The sequence below is a fragment of the Schistocerca piceifrons genome, chromosome 1 (assembly GCF_021461385.2).
Source record: "Schistocerca piceifrons isolate TAMUIC-IGC-003096 chromosome 1, iqSchPice1.1, whole genome shotgun sequence".
Lineage (NCBI taxonomy): Eukaryota > Metazoa > Arthropoda > Insecta > Orthoptera > Acrididae > Schistocerca > Schistocerca piceifrons.
In genome coordinates this window covers 276,646,671-276,659,303 of record NC_060138.1, presented here as the reverse complement: position 1 = coordinate 276,659,303, position 12,633 = coordinate 276,646,671, and positions in this window count along the sequence as shown.

Sequence of the window (12,633 nt, the reverse complement as noted above, 5' to 3'; positions counted from 1 at the left end):
GCTCTCCGCGTGTCTGCATGGGCCGCCACGGCTCTGCCGCCGCTCCGTAGCCCTGCTATTGCAGGCAGCCAAGACCTCGGAAGCTTGTACCCGTCCTCTCTATTCATGTTGGCGGGTCTTTTGGCTATTTCTATCGCCTCTCTAATCTTTCTTTTGAAAGTGAGAGGCTGTTTCGCCAGGACGCGGGCTTCTAGAAAAAATATTGGTTTCCCGCACTTGTCTCGGTGTTCCGCCACTGCTGACTTAGTGTGTTGTTTCAGGCGGATATATCTTTCATGTTCCGAGAGCCTTGTGCTAATCGGACGTCCCGTCTCACCTATGTAGACTAATCCACACGCACAACCAATTTCATACACGCCAGCTGTGTGTAGTTTGTCAACTGCGTCCTTGGTAGAACCGAGCATGTCTGATATTTTGTTTCTGCTTCGGAAAATTGGTTTGATGTCGGCTTTTCGTAGAATTTTGCCAATACGTTCGGTGACCCCTTGTACATATGGTAACACAGCAATGCTCTGTGCCTCCTTCTCCTCTTCCCTATTAATCTTCTCCCTTGTCGACATGGTGCTGTCTATCATCTGCTTCCCATAGCCATTAGTTCCGAAGATGGACCTGAGGCGTTCAAGTTCTGTCTTCAGATGTTCTTCGTCGCTTATCCTGTACGCTCTCTTCGTTAGCGTGTGCAGGGCGGACTTCTTCTGCGTGGGGTGATGGTGGGAGGAGGCGTGAAGGTACCTGTCCGTATTGGTTGGTTTCCTGTACACTTTGTGGCCAAGTTTACCATCAGGTTTTCGATAAACTTCCACGTCGAGAAAAGACAGCACCCCAGAGAAGAATGGGGTGCTGCCTTTTCTCGACGTGGAAGTTTATCGAAAACCTGATGGTAAACTTGGCCACAAAGTGTACAGGAAACCAACCAATACGGACAGGTACCTTCACGCCTCCTCCCACCATCACCCCACGCAGAAGAAGTCCGCCCTGCACACGCTAACGAAGAGAGCGTACAGGATAAGCGACGAAGAACATCTGAAGACAGAACTTGAACGCCTCAGGTCCATCTTCGGAACTAATGGCTATGGGAAGCAGATGATAGACAGCACCATGTCGACAAGGGAGAAGATTAATAGGGAAGAGGAGAAGGAGGCACAGAGCATTGCTGTGTTACCATATGTACAAGGGGTCACCGAACGTATTGGCAAAATTCTACGAAAAGCCGACATCAAACCAATTTTCCGAAGCAGAAACAAAATATCAGACATGCTCGGTTCTACCAAGGACGCAGTTGACAAACTACACACAGCTGGCGTGTATGAAATTGGTTGTGCGTGTGGATTAGTCTACATAGGTGAGACGGGACGTCCGATTAGCACAAGGCTCTCGGAACATGAAAGATATATCCGCCTGAAACAACACACTAAGTCAGCAGTGGCGGAACACCGAGACAAGTGCGGGAAACCAATATTTTTTCTAGAAGCCCGCGTCCTGGCGAAACAGCCTCTCACTTTCAAAAGAAAGATTAGAGAGGCGATAGAAATAGCCAAAAGACCCGCCAACATGAATAGAGAGGACGGGTACAAGCTTCCGAGGTCTTGGCTGCCTGCAATAGCAGGGCTACGGAGCGGCGGCAGAGCCGTGGCGGCCCATGCAGACACGCGGAGAGCCGCAGTGGTCGCGAGCGCACAGAGCAATGGGACGCCGCAGCCGGCTTCTGGACAGCATGGAAACAGTGTGACGTCACAGCCATCACCTGTTCGCTATTCGTCCGTCTCCTCCAATGGGGTGGATTAATATAAAGACCAATAGAAAACAGCTATTTCAGCCAATGACAGATAATAAAGGAAACACCAATAAAGCATACCTTTCACCCCTCCTCCTCCTCCCTTTACAGCCAATCAAGTAACGACACGGTTTTCACGTGCAGCTATTTAAGGAATCAAGTGTGTTCATTTAGCAGTTAACGTAAGGCCCTGATGAAGGCTAGCTGCAACGCTGGCCGAAACGTTGGCGCATTTTAAATTATGACGATGCGGTCTGATACCCTGAAGAATTTTATTGAAGTAGATCATTTATGTATACTGTAAATAGCAACGGCCCTATCACACTTCCCTGTGGTACTGCGGAGATTACTTTTACATCTTTCTATTTAGTTCCGTTAAGAGCGACGTGTTGAGTTCTGTCTGCAAGAAAGTCTTGAATCCAATCCCAGGTCTGCTCCGATACTCCGTAAGCTCGTATTTTATTCATTAAACGGCAATGCGGGACGGTGTCAAATGCCTTCCTGAAATCAAGGAACACGGCATCAGCATGAGGGCCGTTGCGCACTGCGCTGTGAATCTCATGGAGGATCAGAGTTTCGCAGGATCTCTGTTTGCGGAATCCATGTTGATTTTTATAGGGGAGATATCATTTTCCAAGAACGTAAGAATTCTTGAGCATAAAACATGTTCCATAATTCTACACAAGATTGACGTCAATGATATAGGTCTATAATTGTGTGGATTTGTCTTACTCCGTCTTCAGGCCACGAGTGGCCTACCGGGACCATCCGACCACTGTGTCATCCTCAGCTAAGAAGGGGGATAGGAGAGGCGTGTGGTCAGCACACCGCTCTTCCGTCGTTGTGATGGTATTCTTGACGGAAGCCGCTACTAATCGGTCGAGTAGCTCCTCGATTGGCATCACGAAGCTGAGTGCAGCCAGAAAAGTGGCAACAGTGCATGGCGGCCTGGATGGTCAGCCATCCAAGTGCCGGCCAAGCCCGACAGCGCTTAACTTCGGTGATCTTACGGGAACCGGTGTATCCACTGCGGCCAGGCCGTTGCCACGGATTTGTCTTACGGCCTTTCTTAAAAACGGGATTCTGTTTACTCCGGTTCTGGTTCTTTAGTTCTCTTTGGAGTCTGACACACACTGAGGTGCTTCCTTACAGGAGAGTAAATAAGTCCAATTTCTGTTCCCAGCTGATTAAGAAACAGAAATCTGACTAATGTTCTGTTTTCTATTCAAGCCAAGGAATTTCCTGACAACATGTGGCACCCACTGCGTTGGCAGAGAATTGCCCATACACCATGTACAGCGTCTGTACAGTGGCCAATGCGCAAATGAGCAGGTCGTCGGTGGAGTACAACCGCTTTCCGTGCTTCAGTAGGTGTTACGTGCACTCCGGTTCGTTTGCTTATCCATTGAACTTTTTGTGGAAGTACCAGTCAAAACACAACCACTGATCAGCATCAGCGAACTGGCCTTGGCTCTGAGCACTATGGGACTTAACATCTGTGGTCATCAGTCCCCTAGAACTTAGAACTACTTAAAACTAACTAACCTAAGGGCATCACACACATCCATGCCCGAGGTAGGATTCGAACCCGCGACCGTAGCGGTAACGCGGTTCCAGACTGAAGCGCCTAGAAACGCACGGCCACCCGGCCGGCTGTGAGCCAACTTCGAGTCACTCTAATAAGAGGGGAGCGGTCTAAAGAAGGTAAAATGTATGTTTTGTCAATCTCGAAATTACATGTAGGGTAAAATATAACGTTGCGTACTTTATGTTTATACAATGTTTTGCACTCCTTATGGTTTTTGAGAATAAGTAATCACGATATTAAGTTGCAATTCATTATAAAAGCATCCCGACAGGAATGATTGGCTTGATGTGCTAAACTGAAGTAAAACGACAACATGATACTTCATTTTACGGAAATCTCTCTGTGTAGGGTGTCAATGGCAGGGTCATTTTTATGCATTTGTGTGGGTGAGAATTCCATTGCGTAGACAACATTAGGCAACCGCACATACAGTGGAAGGGAGGAACCTATAGCACGAAATGACTGAAAAGCCCCCTTAACAACATTTACTGCGATAATGTATGTCTCTTCTTGTTGTGGTCTTCAGTCCTGAGACTGGTTTGATGCAGCTCTCCATGCTACTCTATCCTGTGCAAGCTTCTTCACCTCCCAGTACCTACTGCAGCCTACATCCTTCTGAATCTGCTTAGTGTATTCATCTCTTGGCCTCCCTCTACGATTTTTACCCTCCACGCTGCCCTCCAGTACTAAATTGGTGATCCCTTGATGCCTCAGAACATGTCCTACCAACCGATCCCTTCTTCTACTCAAGTTGTGCCACAAACTCCTCTTCTCCCCAATCCTATTCAGTATCTCCTCATTAGTTATGTGATCGACCCATCTAATCTTCAGCATTCTTCTGTAGCACCACATTTCGAAAGCTTCTATTCTCTTCTTGTCTAAACTATTTATCGTCCATGTTTCACTTCCATACGTGGCTACACTCCATACAAATACTTTCAGAAACGACTTCCTGACACTTAACTCAATACTCGATGTTAACAAATTTCTCTTCTTCAGAAACGCTTCCCTTGCCATTGCCAGTCTACATTTTATATCCTCTCTACTTCGACCATCAGCAGTTATTTTACTCCCCAAATAGCAAAACTCCTTTACTACTTTAAGTGTCTCATTTCCTAATCTAATTCCCTCAGCATCACCCGACTTAATTCGACTACATTCCATTATCATCGTTTTTCTTTTGTTGATATTCATCTTATATCCTCCTTTCAGGATACTGTCCATTCCGTTCAACTGCTCTTCCAAGTCCTTTGCTGCCTCTGACGGAATTACAATGTCATCGGCGAACCTCAAAGTTTTTATTTCTTCTCCATGGATTTTAATGCCAACTCCGAACTTTTCTTTTGTTTCCTTTATTGCTGAGGAAAACTGTATGAGGTCCAACATTGGTACAAAACAGCTCCGAGGCAAGCTCGACGCTCGTTTCATGACATACTAAGAAACCAATGTCTAAATGTGGAACGGACGTGTAGCAGTACGTGCCCGAACCGCTGCGTTGCGTGAGGGCCGGATACCTCTTTGTAGCTTGAAATATTGAAGACGCGGTCGAAACCCGTGTAGAAGCGAGAGATCGATTAGTTCCGCGCCGCGATCTGACAACTGCCGGGCGCCGCCCACAGCTGCTGGGGGTTGGGCGTGTGGCGCGATCTACGAACAGGGAGGCGCAAGTTTTGAATGTCTAAAACACACACACACACACACACACACACACACATGGTGGACGACGGTTATCGGACGTCTTTTTCAACTGAAGGGAATTAGTTTTTTTTTAAATGAATCAAGTATTTTCCTTTATTTGTCTGTAATAATTAGGCAGAAGTCTCTAGGGTGGGAAAGTCAACTGAAAATAACCTCAGAGACCGCTGGGAGCATCGAATTGTTGAAAGTATTTCCAAATAAACATAGACTGTCAGAAATGTACCGTTTAGAACTAAGGCCATACGATGAGAGTTGTTTTCTCCCACACCACAGTTTACAGCAAATGCTCGAAATTTCTGGCTCCAGTATCACTAAAATGTTGATATTGTCGAAGAAACGTCTGTAGTACCAAATATGTCCGCTTATGAGCCCATAGGTTTGTGTGTAATATCAGGCGCCATTTAGACGCTACGTGTGTATTTCGGAGTTACGAGTATATGTCTTTATTTATAAATGGTCATTGATGCTGAAATCAGTTGATGGCGTAACACATATACAGGGTGGAGGAAACAGTCCTGATGATAATTCCAGAACTACGCGCCGGGGCTACACTCATAAAACGACAACCGGTCAACACAGAGCACGTGGAGCTTTGTTTGGTGAGCGAACGTGTTTGGCTGTCTCTGCCAGTTTGGTTTTGTGTCACCAGTCTTCTGACTGATGTATCCCGCCAGAAATTCCTCTACTGTGTCAAGCTTTTCATCTCAGAGTAGCAGTTGCAACCTACGCCCCTAATTATTTGCTCTTCTCATTTCTGCTACTTTTAACTATCTGCCTTCGGTTTGCTCTGAATCCACGTACTGTAATCATTAGACTCTTCATTCCATTCAGCAGATCCTGTAATTCTTCTTCACTTTCACTGAGGATAACGACGTCATCAGCGAATCTTATCATTGACAACCTTGCACCTTGATTTTTAATTCCACTCTTGAACCTTTCTTTTACTCCTGTTATTGCTTCTTCCATGTACAGATTCAACACTAGGGGAGAGAGACTACATCCCTATCTTACATCCTTTTTAATCCGAGAACTTTGTTCTTGGTCTCCATTCTCATTATTCCCTCTTGGCTCTTGTACATACTGTATATTACCCATGTCTCCCTAAAGTTTAGCCCTATTTTTCTCAGAATTTCGATCATTTTGTACCATTTTACATTGTCGAACGTTTTTTCCATGTCGACAAATCCTACGTACGTGTCCTGATAATTCTTTAGTCTTGTTTCTATTATCAACCGCAATGTCACGATTGCCTCTCTGGTGCCTTTATCTTTTCTAAAGCCAAACTGACTGTCGTTTAACTCATTCTCAGTTTTCGTTTCCATTCTTCTGTATACTATTCTTATCAGCAGATTGGACGCTTGAGTTGTTAAGCTGATTGTGTGATACTACTCGCACTGGTCAGCTCTTGCAGTCTTCGGAACTGTGTGGATGATTTTTTTCCTAAAGTCAGATGGTATATCGCCAGACTCGTATACCCTACCCACCAAAGTAAGCAGTCGTTTTGTTGCCACTTTCCCAAACGATTTTTAAAAAAATTATGGAATATTCTCTATCCGTTCAGCCTCACTTGATCTTAAGTCTTCCAAAGTTCTTTTAAATTTTTACTGTAGTACTGGATCTCCTATCTCTCCTGTTTCTTCTTCTGTATCGTCAGAAAAATTATCGCCCCTCCGCGTCTCCTTCCCCCCCCCCCCTCCTCCCCTCCTCATACAGGCATTCAATATACTCTTTCCACCTATCCGCTCCGTCCTCTGCAATTAACACTGTAAGTGCCGTTGCACTCTTAATGTTACCACCCTTGCTTTTTAATTTCACTGAAGGTTGTTTCGACTTTTCTATATGTTGAGTCAGTCGTTCTGACAATCGTTTCTTTTTCGATATCTTCGTATTTTTCAGGCAGCCATTTCACCTTAGCTTCCCTGTAGTTCCTGTTTATTTCACTTCTCACCGACTTGTATTTTTATACTCCTGAATTTCCCTGAACATTTTTGTTTTCCCTTCTTTCATCGATCACATGTTCTGTTACACATGGTTTCTTCGCAGTTATCTTCTTTCTACTAATGTTTCTCTTTCCAACTCTGTTGTGATTCTCCAACAGAAAGGGGTTCCTACTCAATGGTCTGAAGATGACCACAGTAGTGGTCGAAACCGGTCACCTTGTTAAATAAATCGTGATCAAGACTGTTTTTAATAGTAATTATTTAGAGTACTCACTATTCCTAGCTGAAATTTATTATTGAACCCAATTAGTCTTTCTCCCCTCCCCTCTTATTTCTAGTACCAAGGCCACATTGTCCTGTAAGCCTTTCTTCTTCTCCTTCTCACACAACCTCATTCCAGTCCCCAGTGACTGTAGTGCACACTACAATTTATGCAGTTCTTTCGTATATGCTTCTTTAATGCGTACAGTGTTAAATTAGATGGCCGAGCGGCTGTAGGCGCTTCAGTCTGGAACCGCTACGGTCGGAGGTTCGAATCCTGCATCGAACATGAATGTGTGTGACGTCGTTAGGTTATTTAGGTTTAAGTAGTTCTAAGTTCAAGGGACTGATGACCTCAGATGTTAAGTCCCATAGTGCTCAGAGTCATTTTTTTTTGTTAAATTAGATCTACTAAAGAGACTTCCTGCACTATAATCATCCGTCCGCTTTTGAAATATCGCTGCGTGGTGTGGAAACCTTACCAGATAGTATTTGCAGAGAGCCTCGGATATATACGTTTCGTATTGTCACGAGAAAGTAGAGAGAATGTCGCAGATATGATAAGCGAGTTGGGGTTGCAACCATTCAAACAAAGGTGTTTTTCACTGCAGCGATATATTTCCACGAAATTTTAATCACCAAATACCCACACTAAATGCAAAAATATTTTGTTGACTTTCACCTACATAGGGGGAAATGAGAATCACGATAAAATAAGAGAAATCAGAGCCTCGCGCGGAATCTTCTTTTCTTCCCATGCGCTGTTTGATAGTGGAGCAATACAGAAATAGTCTGAAAGTGATTCTATGCTCCCTTTGTCAATACTTGCATGTGAATTACAGAGTAATCATTTAGGTGCAGATAAAGATGTAGATAAGACGAACTATGACGATGCAGTAATGCATCATCAAAGACTAAATTTATTTTAGTACATAGAGAATAAATGACTCCCGGTTGACAGATAACGATTACAAATGCGTGTGCAGCAAGTTTCGGTGAATAGCGCATCTGCATCAAATACGCCGTACATTCTGCGATTATGTGTGGCGGTGTCCATTACTAGAGTTATTCACGTTGAACTCGATATAGACGTCAAAAGCCCTAAACCCCAATGCGAATTGTTTGTGGAATTTATGGTCATCGTTTGATGGGGGGACGGTAGCGAGTGTTTGTAGAGTGTCTGCGCTGTCGTGGAAGGAATATAGCGCTGTCTTACTTTAGAATGCTCATCTCGATCAGCACCGAGGTAGCCGATCCAGCTTAGCGTCTCACTCCAACGGACGGACTGCCATCATTAGAGTACCATTCTTTACTACACTGACGCATACTGAAAGTGCTACACCATGGAGTACCAGTCCACTATTTCCAAAACTTGGTGAAGGTTATAAGAAGCTTCAACTTTCAGTCCATTATGTGCATCAACAACTTCAGTATGAGGTTTGAATCGCATTGTCATTAATACAGTTGTGAATTCTCTGTGGCATGAGATCAAGCAGCTTTCGAATGTCATCTTGAGGAATTTCTTACCACGCCTGGAACACAAGCTGTGTCAGTTTATGAAGACTGATGAATGGAGTCTGGTATAAAAGAATACGTCTTCTGTAGTGTCCCAGTACAAGTCCAATCCACCAATATAGGATTGGTGTGGCTCACATGGGGTTGTCAGGACGTTGACGGTAAGGGGATTTCGTGGCGCTCTTTTAATTAACCTTTAAAGCGGAGAGGAAAAGGAGAACAACCTCCTTAGTTGCTTAGAATTGTGTTTGTAGCTGAAAAAAGGGTTATGTTTAGCAGGGGTGTACCGCCGAGGACGCCTGTTATTATTCTAATTTTAAAAAGATTTATTCAAATCTAAACACACCGACATGTGAGGTGTCCGACCAGTTATCCGTGGATACACATGTATAAAGTTATAAACTTACAAGAGAGTCATTCATCAGCCATTTTCTGAATACTTCTCTTATTACTCGTAATCTACAACATTTGTCATAGATAAATGCTCTTGCCATCACTCGCTTTGTTAAATACTGAATACCTGGCCACCCATCCTAATTCTTAAATCACTGGCTCTTGGCCCAACTCACTTCAGGAGACAAGGAAGAGCCTGTGTTTTATTCCAGCTATGGTGTAAGACAGGAATGTAGTGTTTCGCCCCTACTGTTCAGTCCATACACGATGTGATCAAAAGTATCCGGACATCCCCAAAAACATACGTTTTTCATATTAGGTGCATTGTGCTGTCATCTACTGCCAGGAACTCCATATCAGAGACCTCAGTAGTCATTATCGTGAGAGAGCAGAATGGGGCGCTCCGCGGAACTCACGGCCTTCGAATGTAGTCAGGTGATTGGGTGTCACTTGTGTCATACGTCTGTACGCGAGTTTTACACATCCCTAAACATCCCTAAGTCCACTGTTTCTCATGTGATAGTGAAGTGGAAACGTGAAGGGACACGTACAGCACAAAAGCGTACAGGCCGTCGTCGACTGTTGACTGACGGAGACCGCTGACAGTTGAAGAGAATCGTAATGTATAATAGGCAGACATCTATCCAGACCATCATACGGGAATTCCAAACAGCATCAGGATCCGCTGTAAGTACTATGACAGTTTGGCTGGAGGTGAGAAGACTTGGATTTCATGGTCAAGCGGCTGCTCATAAGCCACACATCACGCCGGTAAATGCCGAACGACGCCTCGCTTAATGTAAGGAGTGTAAACATTGGACAACTGAACAGTGGAAAAACGTTTGTGGAGTGTCGAATCATGGTACACAATGTGAGGATCAGGTGGCAGGGTATGGGTATGGCGAATGCCCGGTGAACGTCGTCTGGTGTGTAGTGGCAACAGTAAAATTCGGAGGCGGTGGTGTTATGGTGTGGTCGTGTTTTTCGTGGAGGGGGCTTGCACCACTTGTTGTTTTGCGGGTCACAGGCCTACACTGATGTTAAAAGCAACTTCTTGCTCCTCACTGTTGAAGAGCAATTTGGGAATGGTGATTGCATCTTTCAACACGACCGAGCACCTGTTCATAAGGCACGGCCTGTGGTGAAGTGGTTACACGTTAATAACATCCCTGTAATAGACTGGCCTGCACAGAGTCCTGATATGAATCCTATAGAACACGTTTGGGATGTTTTGGAACGCCGACTCCGTGCTAGGCCTCACCGACCGACATCGATACCTATCCTCAGTGCAGCACTCTGTGAAGAATGGGCTATCATTCTGCAAGAAATATTCCAGCAACTAATTGAACGAATGCCTGTGAGAGTGGAAGCTGTCATCAAGGCTAAGGGTGGGCCAACACCATATCGAATTCCAGCGTTACCGATGGAGGGCGCCACGAAGTTGTAAGTCAAATTCAGCCAGGTGTCCGGATACTTTATATCACATAGGTTATGTCGAAGAAGCAAAGACGGAAACAAAAGAGAGGTTCAATAGTGGAATTAAAAGTGAATATTTTTATCCTCAGTGAAAGTGAAGAATGATTACAGGATCTGTTTAATGGAATGTACAGTGTAATGAGTATTGAATATGGATAGTGACGAAATCGAAGAAAGACGAAAGTAATGAGAAGTAGCAGAAATGAGAACAGCGATAAACTTAACATCATAATTGCTGATCACGAAGTAGGTAATGTTAAGGAATTCTGCTACCTAGGAAGCAAAATGACCCACGATTGACGGAGGAAGGAGGACATCAAAAGCAGACCAGCACTGGCAAAGAGGCCATCCTGGTCAAGAGAAGTCGATAGTATCAAGCATGGGTCTTAGTTTGAGGAAGAAATTTCTGAGAATGTACGTTTGGAGCACAGCATTGTATGGCAGTGAGACATGGACTGCGGGAAAACCTGAATAGGAGAGAATAGAAGTATCTGAGATGTAGTGCTAGAGAATAATGTTGAACATTAGATACACTGATAAGGTGAGAAATGAGTACATTCTCCGCAGAATCGTTGAGCAAAGGAGTATATGCAAAACACTGACAAGAAAAAGGGACAAAATGATAACACATCTTTCAACAGACGAGGAAATAACCCCCATGTTACAAGAAGGTAACAACCGTAGAAGAAAACAGAGACTGGAATACATCCAGCTCTGAGATGAAAAGACTGGCACAGGAGATTAATTCGTGGCGGGCGGCATCAAACCAGCCAGAAGACTGATGACTCAAAAAAAATGAACTGTAATGCCCGAGAGTACCTATTTGAGACAGATAGAGGCTGTCTCTGCTCGCTGATATTCCAGTTAAAGCAGAAACAGGAAATGCAACGTATCTAACAGTAGTCGCTGTGTCCATCGGAGCATCATCGTCTTCTCGTGGTTGAAGTTTGTATATTTCCATCAGTAGCTGCTGATAGGTGTCACTGCCCAATGACGCCTTGCCTGATATTCGTTGACTACTGCTCGAGTACTGGTTGAATACTGATTTACAATTGCTCGTGGCTTCCCTTTTATATACCATCTTGGTGGACTTTCCTATTTTGATGCAGCATTCTCCACCTTATTTTTCAGTGTTTCCTGAGTATTCCGTCTCTGCAGGACCATATCGACTTGCTTCTGTCCGACAGAGTTCCTGGTCGGAATCGTCCTACACGTCCGTAAGGCTCCAGGTCCTTCACTATCTGTGGCCCATCGTGTTTACATTCCGTTGGCTACACTCGAGACATTACCTCACTTTTTCTAGACGTGCTGGTCCTGTTCCATGTCTTTAAGCAGAATTCGCGGCTGTGTCCGCTCGGATGCACTGGCTGAATCGTTACAAAAAGCTTTATTCTCCCACCATAATTTGATCCTCGTTTGAAAATACTGTAAGGGCACGACACATCCCATCGCATCCCCGACTGTCTAAGGATGAGAAACCGGAGGACCAGGCCAATCCAGGAGCCTTTCATTCCTCAAGATGTTTCTGGTGTGAACAGCAGTTTAGGGGTTTCGGATATCATGCTGGAATATGCCATTTGGCATACTGGTCGTGAAAGACGTGGCAACACGGTTTATCGTTATAGTTGCACATTGGCTTCTCATCAACAGTTCCTGTTGTCATATCCATTAGCTCTCCACGTGATGATTTCGGGTGTTGGAGAGGTATGGATGTCGAAAATCTTTTCCTGTGATCTTTCACCAGGCAATTTACAGACACCTTAGCGTCTATCTGACCGCCGCAAATAGAAGCGAGACTCAACACTGAACACTACAAAATGCCTCACAGTGTCCCAGTTGACTCTGGCTCTACTCCACGCCAGCCTTTGTTTTTAGAAACAAAAACAAAAAAAAAAAAAAACCATTCCATCGAAGGAGACAGTCACATTCTATAACAAAATCGCTACTGGTTTCAATCTACAGTGTCCATTTTAAACAGCTGTTGATCC